Genomic DNA, 20,324 nt, shown 5'->3' with positions numbered 1-20,324 from the left:
CAGATTAGTACTTGGTTAAAACAACCAAGAACGTTTAGCAATAATTGCTTGTTTGTCAATTACAAAGCTTTATTCCGCATTCTAAATAAGTATTTGTTGTATCCAACTGAATAAATTTTAACGAAGCCAAATTGGTACTTTGCTAGAGCTTATTTTTTTCCGTGCACAGTCATTTGATCAATCTTAATCTTTACTGCTACGATATAAAGTGTACAAATGGTCAGCTGCAGCGTTCCTATCGCATACATTCTTCGACACTTTTAACTGATCATTCGTAACTCTTATTGCAACGACTTAAAGCCTACCCTCGGTCAGTTTGGCGGATACTTCCCCTCAATTAGCTTGGTCCGAGTTTTACCTTTCATTGACCGGAGAAAATTGCTTCTCTTATTACTGCTATCAATTCGATCGGGGTCTCCGTTCTTTGGCAAGTAGATAATTCAATGCGACCGCGTACAAACAATTTAGTATTCTACTCAAGCTAAAATAATTAAAAACAGCCAAAGAAAATACTAAGACGTAGGTTAGCCTTGGCCGTAAATTTACAGCTGATGAAGATGGCGCTGTCATATTATACGATAACTAGTTACAATCGCTAAAGTTTAATGATCCACTTACCACAAAACCCATAGCACTTGTGTCCAGCGCCATCTATCATTATGTATAAATAACTAACGTACTAAACTCAACTGTGTGTGTGTGTGCGTGTGTAATTCAACTTTCAAGCGAGACATATTACTGTGACATACGGGCAGATATTTTTGCCATGAACCCTAAAATGTTTTACTAAAAGTATGTTAATAAGAAGCTGTTTTTGAGTTAAGAGCAATAGTTCAATGACCTTAGGTTTGTCCCTAAAGAGCGATGATCGTCGTGTTTATGTCGCAAATAATTATTCGGAAGGTCAACTCAACAGCAATCATTTTTATTGTCCCTGTGGACCTCTTAATGTAGGCAGGTATGTACCTACATCTCCATATTGTGCAAATTGTTTATATCTTCTCACTTTTAAACGATGCGTCCCAAAAATAAGAAAAAAACAATAAGTACAATAAAACTAATTAGAAGTTTATTTATACCTGGTTAGTATTATATTTAAATATTACTTAACTAAGTAAATAAAATTATAAAGTGTAAAAAAAATGCTCGAAAATTATTTTACATTGACCGGTTTTTTCAAAAAAAAGTCTATTCTTATTACAATGACGTTCTTAAGAGCTTTTGTATCATATGAAGGTACGGATTTACGGAACCATAATTTTGTGTGGCCCGACTCTCACTCGGCCACTTTTTTATTAATGGAGGTGTTAGGTAAACTTTGTAGTCTGTATGTGGTTACGTTTCAATCGGTGCCATTACAAGTTTTGTGACCACCCCGAGGGTCGCTGTGGGACCACAACAATCCACATCCATCAAAGTCTCGCGGATCATTTGTATCCCCCGATCGTAAATATCTGAACAATTAACAACCTTATAACTTTCCGTTATAGTTGAAAATTGCTTACAAATTTACATATACGCGGAACAGTTTCAGCGTTAAAGTTCAGAATTGCTGACATATTTATGACGCGTGTCTTACTGTCCTCTGCGTGAATACTGCACGATTTACAGTCTTATTGCTTAGAGCTTAAGTTCAAAATATATTATATTTATGGTTCGCTGTGGAAGGATCTCTGATTTATGATGGCTCGGATGTACGGTACGAACCTCGTCCAAACACATCAGCTGAAGATATTTCTATCGCGTTACCTAAAGATGTCAAGATTGTCAAGTTTCATTTTGTAGAAAAAACATAAGACCCAATTATATTATTTTTCATTCTTCTTTCGTTGTTACATACCTATAGTTAGAAATGTCAAGAAATTGGTTTTGATTTAACGAATACACATCAAAATAATTAAATAATAATTTGAGAACAATCTTACACAGATCGACTTAGCCCCAAACTAAGGAAAGGGCGTACAGTTGCCATCACAGATATATGGGAGCGGCCAAGATGCTCACACGTTTCTGAACACGCCTTGCCTCTATTGTCAATTTATCACGGCATTAGAGTGAGTGAGAATATAATATTCCCGGGATTCGAATCCAAGAGATGTTTTAAAGCTTGTATTAATTTTTGATATTATCTCGACAACCCTACCGTCCCTACCTTCGCACAACACAAATTTATACTTACCTAATAGGAAGCAATTTAGCAACAACAACAAAACTAAGAGTACCTTAACAATAGGCAATCAACTGATAAATCTCGGCCATTTGTTACCGGCGCAACCACAACAGACTGAACTCTTTGAGCACGTCCCTGGTATAATTTGATCCCAAACTCAGTAACAACAATGTTTATTTCGAGCCAGAGTCGTACAAATAGGTAGACATTGCATTATGAAGTTCACAAAAAGCGCAATTTTACCATAATTACATCATAGGCCCAATTTCACGTGCTATAATTGCTAAGAGGCTAACAGCGTCAACTGATGAATTGCACCCTACCCTACGTAATTCTCTACTGCAATTTCTATAACAGTCCTTGTTTAACCCTAAAACATACCTAATTTAAGTAGATACTTTTAATTTGAACGTGGTCATGGTCTATGGCTCTCTAGTGTCTATCCAGTGCCAGTGGAGCGGGGCAAGGCAGCGGAGCGGTGATCGAGATAAAAATGAATTCACCAATAGAATTGCATAAACTCTCCGCTTCTCTTTGCGCTATTGATGGCCAAACGCTCCGCTGCTTCGCTCCGCTACAGTGGACAGGCAGCTTAATACGGGAGCACGTATAATATGTAGGTTCTCGTGTAGTGACCGCGAGTTATCTCTTATGAAAATATAAACCACCTTGAATTAGATAATCGAATGTTCGTATAACCACTTATACCGAATCGACATGTAAGCGATTAGTAAGTTTGTGACTAGTCCTCATTTACGTAATAATATGTCACACTGGAGCTCATTTCAACACGTTTGATGATTCGATAATAGTATATTCAATAGGCTGGACTATGATCATAGTTAACACTGTCAACTGTCATGGTTGGATGACAGGGAGTGGTGGGAGCCATGGGAGCGCCTTCCGGCCATACAAACTTCGTACCCAAGGACCTTACTTGTAAACTGGATGCTCCGTTCATACCACTTAGTTGAGACATTATTATTGATTAGTAGGCATGGGCAATTGGGCATGACATTGAATGACAGAACACTCAGGAGCGTCGGGTTCGTATCATAACAACATCAAAACATTAACAAATCGTTAATTCAGAATAGTTTAAGCTGTAACAACAAAATTTTAATTCTTCATTTTTTCAATACTGTTTAGTTTGGGACCCATCTTCATTTGATACCTTTATCGCCATCTAGTGAGCGCAGGCGTATTCACCCAGCGCCCTATCGAACTAAGCATGGTCCGGGTTGCTAGATTAAAAATAATTTCGGTGTCTTCCTGCATCTTTGGTTTTTTTTTTAATCGAAAGGGGTTTGTAAATTAAAATTGTCTTCAAATATTGTTTTTCCTTTCTATTTAATATTAGTCCAAATAAAGTAAAGAAGAAAGGTAATGTTTTCTTTTCAAAATCACCTAGGATCGCACGAATCCAGTTCGGGCTGTGGCAACTCTGTCATTTGGTCTGTCATATCCTGCCAAAATGAAGGTCGGACATTTTCTTTGGAGTTGTTCCGCAAAGAACAAGCCTTTTCAGGCGATTTCTAAACCAATCGGGATAAATCTCCCCTTTGAGTGAGTATTTTAGTGATTTTTGCGACGAGTTTTGTGTGTAAGATTCAGTTTAATAGTGTGGTGATTTTTATTTTCAGCCCAGGCGAAAAAGTGGGGCACATGCAGCCCCAAATTTAAGGGCCTTTGTGGCCGTGTTTTATAGACCTCGCTTGTGTCGACATATGTTGCAGAGCACCCTTTGCGGGCCATTTTTCCACAGCGAGTAAGTTATTATTTGTTTTTTTTAAGAGTAACCTTCCGCCGCGCTGGTCAAATGTTAACCTTGACCTGACGCGTGCCGTTCCAAATTCGAAATTATGTATGTCTGGACTCCATTTTGTTGCAAAGTTATTTAGGTTCCAGCGTTGATAAAAGCGTTGTGTACTCTTGTCTTACTATTTGAAAACCTTTCCAGGGTCTACAATTTTACCTGTAAATCCGCCTGGCGCGGGTTCTACCTACGTGTGTGCTCGGTGAACCGCGTTGACCGGTGATCGGCGGGTGCTGCCTTGGCCTGTACCGAGAGGGTGACGACGTGGCGGTGTTGTTGGTACCCTAAACCCTGCGGATCAGGTCAGCTCCTTCCAATCTTTAATTTACCTCTACGGCGCCCAACAATATTCTAGTTAAATTGTAAATTTTCGACTAAAAGTGTTCAACCATAATATTTTAGCCGCTAACCCACATTCGCTCTCTCTCGTCCCTAGTGTAGTCTCAATTTAGATAAAATTAAGAGCTAGTCTAAGATAACTGCAGTGTTTGCAAGGCCCTTAAGGCCCGGGTAATACTTTCCTTGGTTCTTTAATCGAATAAACGTTGTAATTACAGTGGTTGTATTTCTTTTCTCTCCTTAAAATTTTTAGAATAACCCCCCCCTAAAATAATTTTGGTAACAGTGTCACCCATCGCGGGGCCTTCATAGCGAGCTACCTTTAGTCACATAGAAGTTAGCTAAAGGAATTTATGGTTGAACATTTTTTTTTCTTAGTGTACCTACTTGTTGTAGCATTAATTCTACTTACTGTCATAACCTTTAGTGATAACAGCACATGTGTCAATTGAATACTTATTATACAAATTGAATAGTGTTAGTGATAAGAGTTAATATTAATAGTCTAAACTTTAAATATACATTCTTGCTGGTATTTAAATTCCAGATATATTAAAAATAAATAACTTACCTCTTAGGTTTATTTTTGGGTACTATTGTGAACAATAGTAGGTTGATAATTTTATTTAGTAGAAGTGTACTGTTGTATCGGGCCGAGCACACAAGGTCAATTTTATTGTTTCAAATCTTTATTTACATTGTTTTTGCATGCATTACTGTGTCCCGAATAGGGGTATTGTCATAGGGTTATTAGCGTCAACATAAAAAAAAACTTTTGTGTTAAATTGATTGTAATTGAACAATAAGTTTAAATTTTTTTAAAATGGAGGACCGCCCCATTAACTTTAATTTATTGCATAAAGATGAACTAGAGTATGAAGTGAAGGTACGAGATGCCACTCCGGCAGACGATGTAAAGGGATTGAGGGAGCAAATTAGGAAGTTAGCGAGGGACTTACCATCAGATGATATCGAAGAGTATGTTGGGCACATTTCGCCGGAGCTTGCTATAATTCAAAATAAATTGACTGAATTGGAAAACTTGACCACGGCCGCCAAGACTCCAATAACTTTAAAGTCTCTTAACCGGGTACAGGCTTTAGGGCATCACTTGTATCATCGTTTAACACGGATTAACCCGGAGGAGTCCGCTGATGTCACCTTGCACTCGGGGTTAACGGATCGACTCATGCGAATCCTTTCAAAGTTAGATAATATGCTATCGGTGTTTGTGTCGACTCGTTCCAATGCTGGGTTCGATGATGCGATGGAAGGTTCGGGGAGCCCTGCCCAACCTGAAACTTCATCGACAGCTCCTGCTACCTCGTGCTTTAATAAATATCAAACAGTTAGTTCTTTAAATCTTAAATTTAATGGTCGGACGTGTGTTAAGGCCTTTTTACAGCGGGTTGAGGAGTTGGCAGCTTCGCGTCGTATTACGGAAGCCAGGCTTTTAGCTTCAGCCGTAGAATTATTTGATGGGGACGCACTAATGTGGTATCGCGGTATACGCACTGAGGTGTCCACTTGGGACCAATTGAAGGCTGTCTTAATAGATGAATTTTTGCCATTCGATTATGACAGGCGCTTATTGAAGGAAATTAGAAATCGTACTCAGGGTTCTAATGAGAACATTTCTACATACATTAGCATTATGCAGAATTATTTCAGTCGTTTGAATACGGAATTGTCGGATCAGGAGAAATTTGACATAGTTTCCATTAATGTTCGCCCGGAGTATACGGTACCTTTGGCCATTCAGTCGGTTACTACCTTAAAGGATTTGAAGAGGGTGTGTCGCGTGCTTGAGGACAGCTGGCAGCGGGCTAATGCTTTTGTGGAGCCTCCCAGACCTTCATCGTCTACCTTGGCCGCAGACTTGAGTTGTAAAACCTCTTCGCGTCCTAAAGTTGAGGCAGCCAATCCGCTGGAGAAGCCGTTCTGTGTTCGTTGTCGTGTAGATACGCACAGTCTGAGGGAGTGTAAGTCTAAACGGGTAGTTTGTTTCAAATGTGGTAGGGCGGGAGTGTCTTACCCAGATTGTCCCAATTGTTTTCCTAGAGCTTCTACTTCTACTTCGCCAGATGCAGGTGCTGTGCCTGGTGTTTCAAAAAACTAATTATTCCGGACCGCCGAATGTCGAGTCCCTACGATTTGGAGCGTGGGAACTCATGTAATTTGGTCGAATTTGGTGAAGATATTATGGGGGACATTGGGGTTAATCCAGACTGTCCTGATTACCCACTTATAGTTAGTACTTTAATGTCTCTTCCCGTTTCGGTGGTTCGGAGTCGGTTCATTTTGAATAAAGACGAGCGACCTCACATGTCGGTGGGAATTTTAGGTCGTTCTTTTCGTGGTCTTTTGGATACTGGGGCAGGGATCAGTATTATAGGTTCGAACTCGCATAGGGAATTTTTGTCATTAGGAGCTCAGTTGGTTTCTGCCACGGATAATACTCATATTATAGCAGCTAATAAAACTCGTTCGAGAATAATCGGGTGTATGTACTTGGTTGTTAAAGCTAAAAATTTAACACGCGAAATTAAATTTTATGTAATACCGGACGTGGGTACACGTATGATCTTCGGTGTTAATTTTTTTAAGGCGTTCAATATCGCACCGGAATTGTTTAGTCAGTATGGGAACCAGGAACCGGACACTACCGTGAATGAGGTCGTGCCCGAAAAACACTTGTGCTCCTTACAAGAGTTGACACCTGATCAACGTGCCATAGCGGACGGGATTATTTGTAATTTCAAGGACATTTCGTTTGAGAAGAAAGGTTTGGGGCGTACGCACTTGCTCACCCATACCATAGATACCGGTGATAGTCCTCCGATTAAACAACGTTATTATCCGATCTCGCCACACCGTCTGGTAGAGCTTAACCGTCAATTAGATGAGATGCTAGAGCAGGACGTAGTTGAACCTAGTACTAGTGCTTGGAATAATCCTACCCTTTTTACAGCTAAGTCTAATGGGGAGCTACGTTTTTGCTTGGATAGTCGCAAATTGAATTCGGTTAGTAAACGCGATGCATATCCGTTACCGTATATATCACGTATTCTGGACCAGTTGAGGGACGCGAAATTCCTGTCCTCAATTGACTTAAAAAGCGCGTTTTGGCAGATTCCGTTAGATGAGGCGTCGCGCGAACGAACGGCCTTTACGGTGCCTAAACGTGGCTTGTTTCAATTTAAGGTCATGTGTTTCGGGTTGACCGGAGCACCTGGTACCCAGCAGCGTCTAATGGATAAGTTGTTTGGACCCGAATTTAATGACAGGCTTTTTGTGTACTTAGATGATATAATAATAGTTAGTCAGACGTTTGAAGAACATATTGCGTTATTAAATAGGGTATTAGACCGTTTGTCGGCTGCTAACTTAACTATTAATTTTGCTAAGTCACAGTTTTTTCGAAAAGAACTTAAATACCTTGGTTATGTAGTAGACGAGCGTGGTCTGCATACCGATCCTTCCAAAATTCAAGCTATTGTAGATTACCCCGTTCCTACCAACCGTAAGGAAGTTAAAATGTTTGTAAGTACTGCATCTTATTACCGTAGATTTATTAAAAATTTCAGTGACCTCGCAGCCCCCTTAAATGCTTTGACGAGTACTCGGAAGAATGCTCCTCCTTTCGCGTGGTCGAGGGAAGCTCAGGAGTCCTTTCAAAAACTTAAGTCGGCTTTAGTTTCGGCACCGATATTATCGTGCCCAGATTTCTCAAAGCCGTTCCTTCTACATTGTGATGCGTCCGGGTATGGCGTGGCCGGAACTTTGACCCAAGTAATGCAGGACGGGCTGGAGCATCCGATAGCGTACGCGAGCCGCTCGTTAAACCGCGCCGAACGCAATTATTCCGCGACCGAGCGCGAGGCACTTGCCGTTGTTTTCAGTATCGAGCATTTTCGGCCATACTTAGAGGGTGGCCCACGATTTAAGGTAATTACCGATCACTCCAGTTTAAAGTGGTTTTTTAATTTAACCAATCCGACGGGCCGGTTAGCACGTTGGGGTTGTAGGTTATCCCCTTATGACTTCGAAATCGTACATCGTAAAGGTAAAGAACATGTAGTTCCGGACGCTTTATCTCGTAGTGTACCCGTGTTGGAAATTCATACTTGTGAGTGGTATGATAAGCTTTTTGAACGTTGCCGGGTATCCCCAGGCTCGTGTCCGAATTACGCGATTCAAAATAATAAACTTATGCGTTACTGTAAAAGTAAATTCAAGCTTTCAGGGGAATTTGATTGGAAGGTCGTGATACCATCGAGTCAACGACAGGAATTAATTAAAACTTGTCATAACGAGGAGCTTTCCCATTTAGGAGTTTTTAAAACTTATAAAAGATTATCGTTACATTATTACTGGCCTTCAATGTACCAGGATGTAGCTAATTTTATTCGAGGATGTGAGGTTTGCGCTGCGTATAAAAATTCACAGCAGCCCCCTATAGGTATCATGGGACACCCTAAGAACTGTTCGCGTCCATTCGACACGCTCAGTATCGATTTAGTGGGCCCACTACCACGTTCCAGGGCAGGTTATACTTATATTCTGTCAGTATTATGTTGCTTTTCTAAGTACGTGTTGTTTTTCCCACTTAGGCGAGCCGTAGGGAAGACTATCGCTCAGCGTCTGGAGGATGAGGTGTTTCTTAAGCACGGCGTGCCGCGCACAGTGATTGCGGATAATGCTACGCAATTCACTGGTAGCGAGCTTAGAGGTTTGTTTCAGAAATACTTCATTCCTCAAATTCATTACACCCCGCGTTATTGCCCTCAGGTTAACACCGTAGAACGCTATCATAAGACCCTGATGACGTCCGTCTCTATCATGGTCCAGAACGATCATCGAGCTTGGGACGTAGCTTTGCCGAAGGTACAGTTCGCCATGAATTCCACCACCAGCGAAACGGTTCGTTATTCTCCATTCTTTCTGGTTCATGGTAGGGAGGCTGTTGCTTGCGGTAAAGTCTATGGAGATTGCCAGACTTCGAAACTAGACCTATCAATTGACTCTCCAGATCGGTACGCGGAATCTTTAGGCGGCTTAAAGGAAGTTTTCGATAGGGTTAAGTTATCATTAATAAAAGCTCACGATAGAGGGGCGCGTTATTATAATAGGGGCCGACAGTCGGTTGAGTTTAGTGAGGGCGAGGTTGTTATGAAAAAGACTTTTCCTTTGAGTGACGCCAGTAAATTCTTTATGGCTAAGCTTGCTCCTAAATACGTGAAGTGCCGCATAGTTCGTAAACTCTCGAATTTAGTATACGAGTTGGAAGATTTTTATACGGGTAAGAATTTAGGGTCCTGGCATGCCCGGAATCTTAAAAGGTTTGATCCGTGATCAATTTCATTGGCTATAAGCCGTCTATCCACAGTGAGCGTTGGCAGTGCAGGGCGAAATCCCTGATTTCGCACTGCAGGGCCAGTGTTCCTGTGAAGAGTGTCGACTGGTAGCTCAGTGGCTCTTTAGCCGAGCTATCAAACACTGTCCTTGACTCACTTGGGTAATTGACTGTACTCAGTCATTACCGCAGATTATTGAATAATCTGTTACCTCACGCACATTCCGCCATATAACTTGGACGTGCAGCCCGCGACCCAGGTCGCTCGCTGCGCCGCCAAGATATACAGCGATGCAGTGCGTAGGTAGGGAGCTTTGCAGCTTCGCTTATTAGCGTTAGTTTCGTTAGGTTAATATACGCTTAGGGTATCATAGTGTATATTACAGTACAGTAATATTATAGTTTGTAGGTGGTAACTTGTGCACAGCTCGGCTGTGCTTATTTTTTTATTATAGTTTAATGCGTGGGTTCGAATTGGGTGGTCGTTGCTTTCCTTTATGCCTTTGGCGTCGATTTTTTTTTTGGGACTTCGTCTAGAAAATAAGAGGGTGGTTTTGCGAGCTGGGGGCCAGCTCAAAATTTTGCCGTTGTCAAAATTTTCTTCGGGTAGGGGAGCACTGTAACAACAAAATTTTAATTCTTCATTTTTTCAATACTGTTTAGTTTGGGACCCATCTTCATTTGATACCTTTATCGCCATCTAGTGAGCGCAGGCGTATTCACCCAGCGCCCTATCGAACTAAGCATGGTCCGGGTTGCTAGATTAAAAATAATTTCGGTGTCTTCCTGCATCTTTGGTTTTTTTTTTAATCGAAAGGGGTTTGTAAATTAAAATTGTCTTCAAATATTGTTTTTCCTTTCTATTTAATATTAGTCCAAATAAAGTAAAGAAGAAAGGTAATGTTTTCTTTTCAAAATCACCTAGGATCGCACGAATCCAGTTCGGGCTGTGGCAACTCTGTCATTTGGTCTGTCATATCCTGCCAAAATGAAGGTCGGACATTTTCTTTGGAGTTGTTCCGCAAAGAACAAGCCTTTTCAGGCGATTTCTAAACCAATCGGGATAAATCTCCCCTTTGAGTGAGTATTTTAGTGATTTTTGCGACGAGTTTTGTGTGTAAGATTCAGTTTAATAGTGTGGTGATTTTTATTTTCAGCCCAGGCGAAAAAGTGGGGCACATGCAGCCCCAAATTTAAGGGCCTTTGTGGCCGTGTTTTATAGACCTCGCTTGTGTCGACATATGTTGCAGAGCACCCTTTGCGGGCCATTTTTCCACAGCGAGTAAGTTATTATTTGTTTTTTTTTAAGAGTAACCTTCCGCCGCGCTGGTCAAATGTTAACCTTGACCTGACGCGTGCCGTTCCAAATTCGAAATTATGTATGTCTGGACTCCATTTTGTTGCAAAGTTATTTAGGTTCCAGCGTTGATAAAAGCGTTGTGTACTCTTGTCTTACTATTTGAAAACCTTTCCAGGGTCTACAATTTTACCTGTAAATCCGCCTGGCGCGGGTTCTACCTACGTGTGTGCTCGGTGAACCGCGTTGACCGGTGATCGGCGGGTGCTGCCTTGGCCTGTACCGAGAGGGTGACGACGTGGCGGTGTTGTTGGTACCCTAAACCCTGCGGATCAGGTCAGCTCCTTCCAATCTTTAATTTACCTCTACGGCGCCCAACAATATTCTAGTTAAATTGTAAATTTTCGACTAAAAGTGTTCAACCATAATATTTTAGCCGCTAACCCACATTCGCTCTCTCTCGTCCCTAGTGTAGTCTCAATTTAGATAAAATTAAGAGCTAGTCTAAGATAACTGCAGTGTTTGCAAGGCCCTTAAGGCCCGGGTAATACTTTCCTTGGTTCTTTAATCGAATAAACGTTGTAATTACAGTGGTTGTATTTCTTTTCTCTCCTTAAAATTTTTAGAATAACCCCCCCCTAAAATAATTTTGGTAACAAAGCTTACGTTACGTTACTTCGCTTTGTCGCAGTTAAAGTAAAGACAGTAAGTCGACTTACCTGTTAGAAGCAGTAGAGAAAGCAGAGAGAGCATCTCGCGGGCGGGGCGGGGTGCGGGGCGGGGGAAGGGTTGGGCCGGGGGCACTGCTCATCTCCACACGCCCAGGGTCTGAAAGAAAAAAATACACTGAGTATAAATCATCACTTCCTTTGAGATGAATTAGTTTTGCGAGCGAGCTGACGGAGTGGCAACTAAAGTTTACGAGATTTCACTGTACATCTCCAATAATGAGTTATCGCCTGAGAAGTAATGACTAATGGTTTTGTTCATAATAAGCGCTACAGACCTCAATTACCTATTAATTGTTTGACTTAATCTGTCTGTATTTTTAAGAATGAGATAAAACATAATTAAGGGTTGTAAAGTTTTATGAGTAAGGGGATACGAGATTGCTAGACGAAGTTACCTACACTGCTGACTGTCGTGTACCTTATATTGTAGTAATTGATATTTTATTAGGTACCTACTTACTTATTCCTTAAAAAAATCATTCGTAGTAAATATGAATATAAACTAGAAATAATACTTATATTTATACCAGCGGCAGCGGACAATAAGCTAACCAAAGTTAACGAACAGGACTGGTTTTAACAACACGGTAAACTAAAGGGCCTTAAAACAGAACCTCTATTAACATATCCTCATGAATAACAAAAACCCTCATAAATTTCCACCGAAAAGTTTCATGATTACACTTTAATAAACCACAAACAAATCCCGTATAATAACCGAAGTGGTAATTGTGGCGAGTTACAAACTTTGCCAACAGATGGCGTTGCTCGTTAGTCAGAATGTTTCATTCCTACGTAGGACGGTTCCTAGTATAACTTGAGCCTTGAAGTCACTACAAATGTGTGTAATTAGGTAAAGGCAAGTATTATACTGGACTCGTAATGCTGTTCAGTTGCATTGCTGATATACCTACTACTAGCTAGCGTTATTATTTTTAGGCAAACATTTGCTTCAGGCTGCATGTAGACAGAATACATTTCCTGCTATTTAAAAATGTTTTTATTTGTTAATAATAGTTTTTATAGTCTACAATTAATTTCTATACGTCAAACCTCTTGCACGGCATTACATTATTTGACGTTGTCAAAAAATACGTATATACAGGGCGTCCCACGGCGATGCCACATGGAGGGAAAGTACCTTAAATATCATAGATAGCATATTTTTCTGAAAGAAGACTTCATTTTATTTTTAAAACTTAGTTAAATTGCATTCATACTTTTTTAATTTTTTTGAAAAATAATGTATGGAAAAAAATTATCGCGTCATTGGAGGAAAAGTACCTTAATTATTGTAAATGAACATCTTACTGAAAGAAGACATTATTTCGATTTAAAAAAACAAGTTGAATTGCATTTTAAATAATTTCATGGTTAAACCGGGAATCGAACCCGCTACACGAGAAAAAAAAATACCTTGTAGCTTTGTCATACCGATCGAAAGGCTTCAATGTGAGAATTATTTTTTTGGTACAAGGTATTTTTTTTTCTCGTGTAGCGGGTTCGATTCCCGGTTTAACCATGAAATTATTTAAAATGCAATTCAACTCGTTTTTAAAAAAAAATACCTTGTAGCTTTGTCATACCGATCGAAAGGCTTCAATGTGAGAATTATTTTTTTCCATACATTTTTTTTCAAAAAAAATTAAAAAAGTATGAATGCAATTTAACTAAGTTTTAAAAATAAAATGAAGTCTTCTTTCAGCAAAATATGCTATCTATGATATTTAAGGTACTTTCCCTCCATGTGGCATCGCCGTGGGACGCCCTGTGTATATATATATATATATATATATATATACGTAAACACAAAGACAAATACTATAGGTATACTGGTTGAACTAAACGCCGCGCAAACTTGCGTTCGCCAAGCGGATGGAATGGCCGAGGACGAATGCTCCCGAAGGACCGCTAATGTCAAGCGGATTTTATACTGTCTGCCAACTTCAACTCTGTACTACAGAGAAATGAACGATAGTGGACCTTATGTGGTTGCTGTAAGGCATAATAGTGGCCATTTACTTGGTTGCGTCTTTGGAGTTACTAGGGTCGTACTTGAAGATAATTTGATCCCACGAATATTTAAATAAGCGATTCAAAAATATTTGATTCAAATACAAATCATACTGAGCGCGGAGGAGTGCCAATTCATATATCGAGCATGTAGGATGAAACTGATTTTAAACAACATTGGCATTCAGTGGGTACTAATAGTAAACGTCTATATAAATCAATATGCAACATGTAAGCCAAAACTACATCTTTAGTGATGTCCTTACACTTAAACTTTTGTGTACGTCAAACCAAACTATGAATACATTGTCATTCCCTTCCACTTGTCAAACTATTGTTCCTAATGAGCACATGCTCCCCTCGCAATCACTACATAACACTCGCTCTCAGTTAGCGGCCACTTGAGCCCCCTTACCTTCCTAATAGAGAGACAGGTTCGCAACGTGAAATATCACTCGGCGAAGGAGGGGGGCTTGTCATAAACGATGCAATTTGTAAAGTGCGGCTTCAAAGTGACGGTGCAATAACGGCACAATGTTGTTCATTTGTGATGTGTGGGCTCTAAACGCGAAAGTTTTAAGCGTGATCATAATGAAGGTCTGAAAATTTAAACTAATTGAAAATATTGTTATAGTTTTGAACTGGTTTAGTTATACGACCTTTATGAATGTTTTGGTGTTTGGCGTATCTCATGGACGACCTTCACTACATTTCGCAGGTTGTCAACGGGCGATCTTTGAGGTCGTAACAAAACAAGATCAAAATCAAAGTTGTTAAATCTACGCCTCACGATTACATTTGAATTGCGACTACAACAGCGTTGCTGGTGTAGTACTGCAGCGGTAAATGAGCGATTGCATCGCTGCCGTGGTCCTTGCGACTAAAACGATCAAGCCGTTACTAATTACTTATCAAGGACAGTGACCTCGCCCTCGTCAACGGTGCAGCAGTAGCCCTGCAACAGTAATACTGTCACTTTAATCCAAGAAAGTGACAGAACACCACAACTGTCACTATCATACTGTCATGCGCTATGGTCGCATAAACTAATAAGTATCTGATGGTTGCACTTTTGCCGTCTATCGTGCGTCATTGGTGTACTAAAATACACACTTTTTAGAAAGTGACAGACGATAAAACGCAGCCATCTTAAGCCCACTTGCAAAAATGTATGTTCCCTTTCAGCGCTCATGACACAACAACGATCGATTTATAATAGGGATGGGATCTGAGTATCCGGTTTAAGAATGGGGTGGCTCGCGGGGGGAGGGGGAAGGAACTTCCCTCCAACGAGGGTGAATTTACTGTTTATTTCAATGTCAATGTTGATTAGCGGCAACACTAGAGTATGTTAAATTGATGGTTATGTCCTTTCAACTGAGTTGTGCGGGTAAGGAAGGGTGCCATTGATTAGAGCTCGTTTGTGGAGAGGAATGATTTTGACGAATACGATGCTAGTTGTAGATGTTGGTAATATGTATGGAGAAAATGATTGTCTGCTGTCGTCTCGTTTGCTAAGTGCTCGTTTGCGAAGTGTAATTAGGTCCGTATTCATAATTTAACTATTGATAAGAATGATCATATCAATAGTTAAAAAGTGCTCGCATTATGAATTAGTGAAGGTAAATTAGTTTGTTTACATTATTTGCGATTGCTATTGAGTATAGCCCAACACTTAAAAGTAAATTTTGAGGCATGTCATTTCTTACGTTTCCGACACAAAATTTAAAAGGCCAAGTCTAAAAACTTGTAAGCTATGAATAACATAGCACAAAAGTGGACAGTCGGCCTCAGTTTCATTTCGTCATCTCCATAAATCGTCCACAGTGCCATGTCGTCAGCCTACAATTCCTAAATCGTCACCTTCCTAACTTGCCTACTTTCTGATATCGTCAATACCCCATTTTGTCTAAATTCCTATTTTGACCATAGTGCCAACTCGTCCAATATCTGATATCGTCAATATACCATTTTTGTCTACGTTCCTATTTCGACCAAAGTGCCAACTCGTCCGCGTTCTTTTATTTGAATTGAGAATGTAGAATTAATACTGATTGTCACTTAAACTGTCAGAAGCAGCACACATTTTATTCAAATAAAATATTTTTTCTAGCTCAATAGGTATCTAAGAAAGACAGATAAATAGGTAGTTACAAGTGTTTTTTTTTTCAGAGATGGACAACGAATATAGCCAATCAATACTACTTGGATTTGTAGAGGAAGCTTATCAAGCTGAAACACAAGAGTTTTTCAGGTTGAGATCAACCGATTCTACACCTGACCTGTACGTACATCGTGGCACACAAACACCTCAGCCACAGTTAGAAGAAAGCTTCTCACAAACCCCGAATTCATCTGCCCAAGATGTCTTTACTCAGACGGACGAATCTGCTGAGCATATTTCCACGCAGACGGATGACAGTTTTGGTCTCAGAAAACGGCATGAGTTTATGGCGGACATGTTGGCCGAAGAATATTTTGAACATAATCAAACGTTGAAAGAAATATTTAAAAGGGCTTTTCTGCAATTCGACATTTTACTGTTGGAAGTTTTTGATTCAGCGACTGACTGAATTGACTTATGTGTGTCATTGAATCATAGATAAAATTAATGTCAATGTGCACTTCATATCTTCTTAAGTGCTATTTTCCAGCTAGTATGCGGCAGTTACAATTAGTATTTGCTGTTGTCACACTTGTCCTTAACCATAAAGATAACTTTGATGATAATGATGATGTACTATTAGGGCTGCTATGTAGTTGACGAGTTGGCACTGTGGTCTAAATAGGAATGTTGACGAGTAAGCACTATGGACGAATTAGGAGTGTTGACGAATCGGCACTGTAGTCTAATTAGGAATATAACCAAGTTACCACGTAAGAAAGCGGGCGAGATAAGAAAGTGACGATATAGGAATGCTGGCGAATCGGAACAGTAGACCAAATGCGAATGAGAACTACTTAAGAAGTTGCCGAAATGAAACTGAGGCCGAAGCGGTCCTGAGCCAAATTTAAAAGGCCAAGTCTAAAAACTTGTAAGCTATGAATAACATAGCACAAAAGTGGACAGTGGTTAGTACGGTAGTACTATTAGTTATTCTGTGACAATACTTACGTCACGTCAGGGGGTGTCACTACGCAGTTTAGGTACATTTGGCCGGCGCGCCGCTCGGGCCGGCAGGTGTATGGCAGTGGGCTGCCGCTCGACCGCACGATAGTCGTGTCACGTGGCGCTCGCGCAAAGAAGATTCACCGTTCGTGCGCGGTTATAAGTTTCATTTTTGCTGCAGGCGGCGAGTATAGGTATAATTTTATACCTAAATCTGACTTTTGTGAAGGAGTGAATTTTCTGTACGGTAGTACTATTAGTTATTCTGTGGTCACGTCACGATATTATCACTATATCGACTCAAATAGAGCCCTATGATATTTGCAATGTCACACCGTCCCATGTTTGCTAAGTGCAGTGAATAATACCCCGATAATGATATTTGCCGAGGGATGATAGAGACGTCATTAATAACGCCTGCAGTGACGCGGCAGATACTCAGAGGATAAGGGACAATGGGGCTTAGTATGCTCGTAGCTCTATTCTGTCATTGGATTAAGATGGAAAAGAATGAAGCGCAAACTAAATTACTAAATCTTGAGGCAATGAAAATTATCGAATTTAAACTGTCGCTGTCGTGAGTCTCTCGGAAACATATCGCGCGAGTGACTCAAACTATGTACATCAGTTAAACCGTTGTTTTGGCTTAAATAATTTTTAAGAAAAAAAAACCGACTTCCATGGGGGCCGATGAAAGATTATTGTAGATGGTACACTATGTAGAAAAGGAGGTAAAACCACCCACTTTTCTACTAGCATTTCGCTTCTGTATAATGGCTCCTCTACAGGATGGGCCAACGCCGGCCACTCCAAGGGACGCAGCCATGCGGTAGAATGAGATAGCAATATCACTTGCTCCCTCTAACGCATAAATGCGTCCCTTGGAGTGGCCGGCGTTGGCCCATCGTGAAGAGAAGCCATGAGGGTCGTAGTTCTAGCCTAACCTAACCCACTCCTCAGATAGCAGTTCGGTTCTGTGCGGATCGCAGTTCGAACCTAATCAAACCCACTTTTCAAGTAGCATTTCGTTTCTGTAAGGCTCGCAGTTCTAACCTAACCTAATCCTTGTTCGGTTCTGTGAGGATCGCAGTTCAAACCTAACCTAACCCACTTAATGGCGCATGCCGTGCGGTGTACGGGGGTTTAAGCGGGAGGGGCTAGTAAGATTGGCATCATCGTACTTTATACCTACATTAATTTTATGGTAGGTAATCATAGTTGTTTATTTAGTTAAGGTATCATAGTGGTTTTCTGGGTCAAGGTCCGGGTCCGAGTCCGGGTCCGAGTCCGGGTCCGAGTCCGGGTCCGAGTCCGGGTCCGAGTCCGGGTCCGAGTCCGGGTCCGAGTCCGGGTCCGAGTCCGGGTCCGAGTCCGGGTCCGAGTCCGGGTCCGAGTCCGGGTCCGAGTCCGGGTCCGAGTCCGGGTCCGAGTCCGGGTCCGAGTCCGGGTCCGAGTCCGGGTCCGAGTCCAGGTCCGAGTCCGGGTCCGAGTACGGGTCCGAGTCCGGGTCCGAGTCCGGGTCCGAGTCCGGGTCCGAGTCCGGGTCCGAGTCCGGGTCCGAGTCCGGGTCCGTGTCCGGGTCCAAGACCGGGTCCGAATCCGGATCCGAGTCCGGGTCCGAGTCCGGTTCCGAGTCCGGGTCCGAATCCGGATCCGAGTCCAGGTCCGGGTCCGAACCGGATCCGGGTATGAGTCCGAGTCCCAGTCCAAGTCAAAATCGAAATTCGTAATCACCAATCGTGTACCATGCGTCATTGAAGAGTTCTGTTCTGGTCATCATCAGCAGTTCCACTTCACCAAATGCGACAGTTTTTAATGTAAATGCTTGATTTTATGATGAAAATACAAAAAAATCTATACGTATGCCTTTAATATTTGAGGAGTTCCCTCGATTCCTTATGGATCCCATCATCAGAACTCGAGCTTGACAAAAATGTGGCTTAAAAACTTAACTTGCTTAACGAACATAACGAAAAGGAAAAATCGCCAAACGTGAACTATGCGTCGTTTAAGAGTTCTGTTCTGATCATCATCAGCAGTTCCATTTCATCAAATGCAACAGTTTTTAATGAAAATGCTTGATTTTCTGATGTAAATACAAAAATCTCTATACGCATGCCTTTAAGATTTGAGGAGTTCCCTTGATTCCTCATGGATCCCATCATCAGAACTCGAGCTTGACAAAAATGTGGCTTAAAAACTTAACTTGCTTAACAAACATAACGACGAGGATAAATCGCCAACCGTGAACTATGCGTCGTTGAAGAGTTCTGTTCTGATCATCATCAGTAGTTCCACTTCATCAAATGCAACAGTTTTTAATGAAAATGCTTGATTTTCTGATGTAAATACAAAAATCTCTATACGCATGCCTTTAAGATTTGAGGAGTTCCCTTGATTCCTCATGGATCCCATCATCAGAACTCGAGCTTGACAAAACTGTGGCTTAAAAACTTAACTTGCTTAACAAACATAACGAAGAGGACAAATCGCCAACCGTGAACTATGCGTCGTTAAAGAGTTCCGTTCTGATCATCATCAGCAGTTCCACTTCATCAAATGTCACTTTTTTGGGTGTATATGCTTGATTTGTTGATAAAAACCCAAAAATCACTATATGTATGCCTTTAAGATTTGAGGAGTTCCCTCGATTCCTCATGGATCCCATCATCAGAACTGGGTTTTGACAAAAACGGGACCAATCTGTATGCATATACATTCAATCAAAAAAAGAATTTTCAAAATCGATCTAGTAATGACGGAGATATGGAGTAACAAACATAAAAAAAAAAAAAAACATACAACCGAATTGATAACCTCCTTCTTTGAGATTTGGAAGTCGGTTGATAAATAAAATAGATCATATTTTAAAGAAACTCCACACAAAGTCCTTCGTTTGAATTGCATGGCTCGTAATATTATCCCTGCAGTTTCAAGACATTGCCTAAATAAATTTAATTTGTGTAAAATAGAACGTAATAGGTACATAATAAGAATAAGTCTGTATGATGAGCAACGACTTACATAATAAGTATACCTACTCTAAAAATATTAACCAAGTTATCAATTACGATACATGCTTCTTCTGTTGACGGTCTGTGTCAGACCTTAATAATTAATAAATGGCGTTAGCATCGTGACGCGGTGGGAAGTGTACGCGCTGTGGGTCAGGGATTACGCGCCGAAAGCCGAATGTGTGGGATTAGGTGCTGTAAGGACACTGGTATTGGGGGAAGTGCCCACTGCATCTGTCACAATAGCTCAAAAAAGCTGCTCTGGGTGCCTAGCCAAGGTGACAATCGTTTGCGCTACGATAACGAAGCACTTTGTCTCTATCACTCTTCCACGTTAATGCGACAAGGCAGTTGCATTTCGTTCGCTACGGAGCGTAAACGATTGGCATGTTGGCTTCGAACCCTGCTTTCAATAATCTGTCTCTCATACGACAGCCGTTTTTAAAATTGCGAAACTTCCACATTGGAACATTTCCGAA

General features: G+C 40.9%; 1 long non-coding RNA gene across 1 annotated transcript in view; it reads right to left on the bottom strand.

Annotated features, from left to right (window-relative positions):
- The window catches only part of LOC134675958 (uncharacterized), a 141,142-nt gene that overhangs the window by 80,578 nt on the left and 40,240 nt on the right, over positions 1–20,324 (bottom strand). The window contains exon 2 of the long non-coding RNA XR_010099830.1: positions 11,698–11,806. This is a non-coding gene — a long non-coding RNA (uncharacterized LOC134675958). The remainder of the gene's footprint in view (positions 1–11,697; positions 11,807–20,324) is intronic.

Source organism: Cydia fagiglandana, chromosome 23 (assembly GCF_963556715.1).
Source record: "Cydia fagiglandana chromosome 23, ilCydFagi1.1, whole genome shotgun sequence".
NCBI classification, from domain to species: domain Eukaryota; kingdom Metazoa; phylum Arthropoda; class Insecta; order Lepidoptera; family Tortricidae; genus Cydia; species Cydia fagiglandana.
The sequence above is the reverse complement of the archived record's forward strand: the minus strand, read 5'-3'. Positions and strand labels throughout refer to the sequence as shown.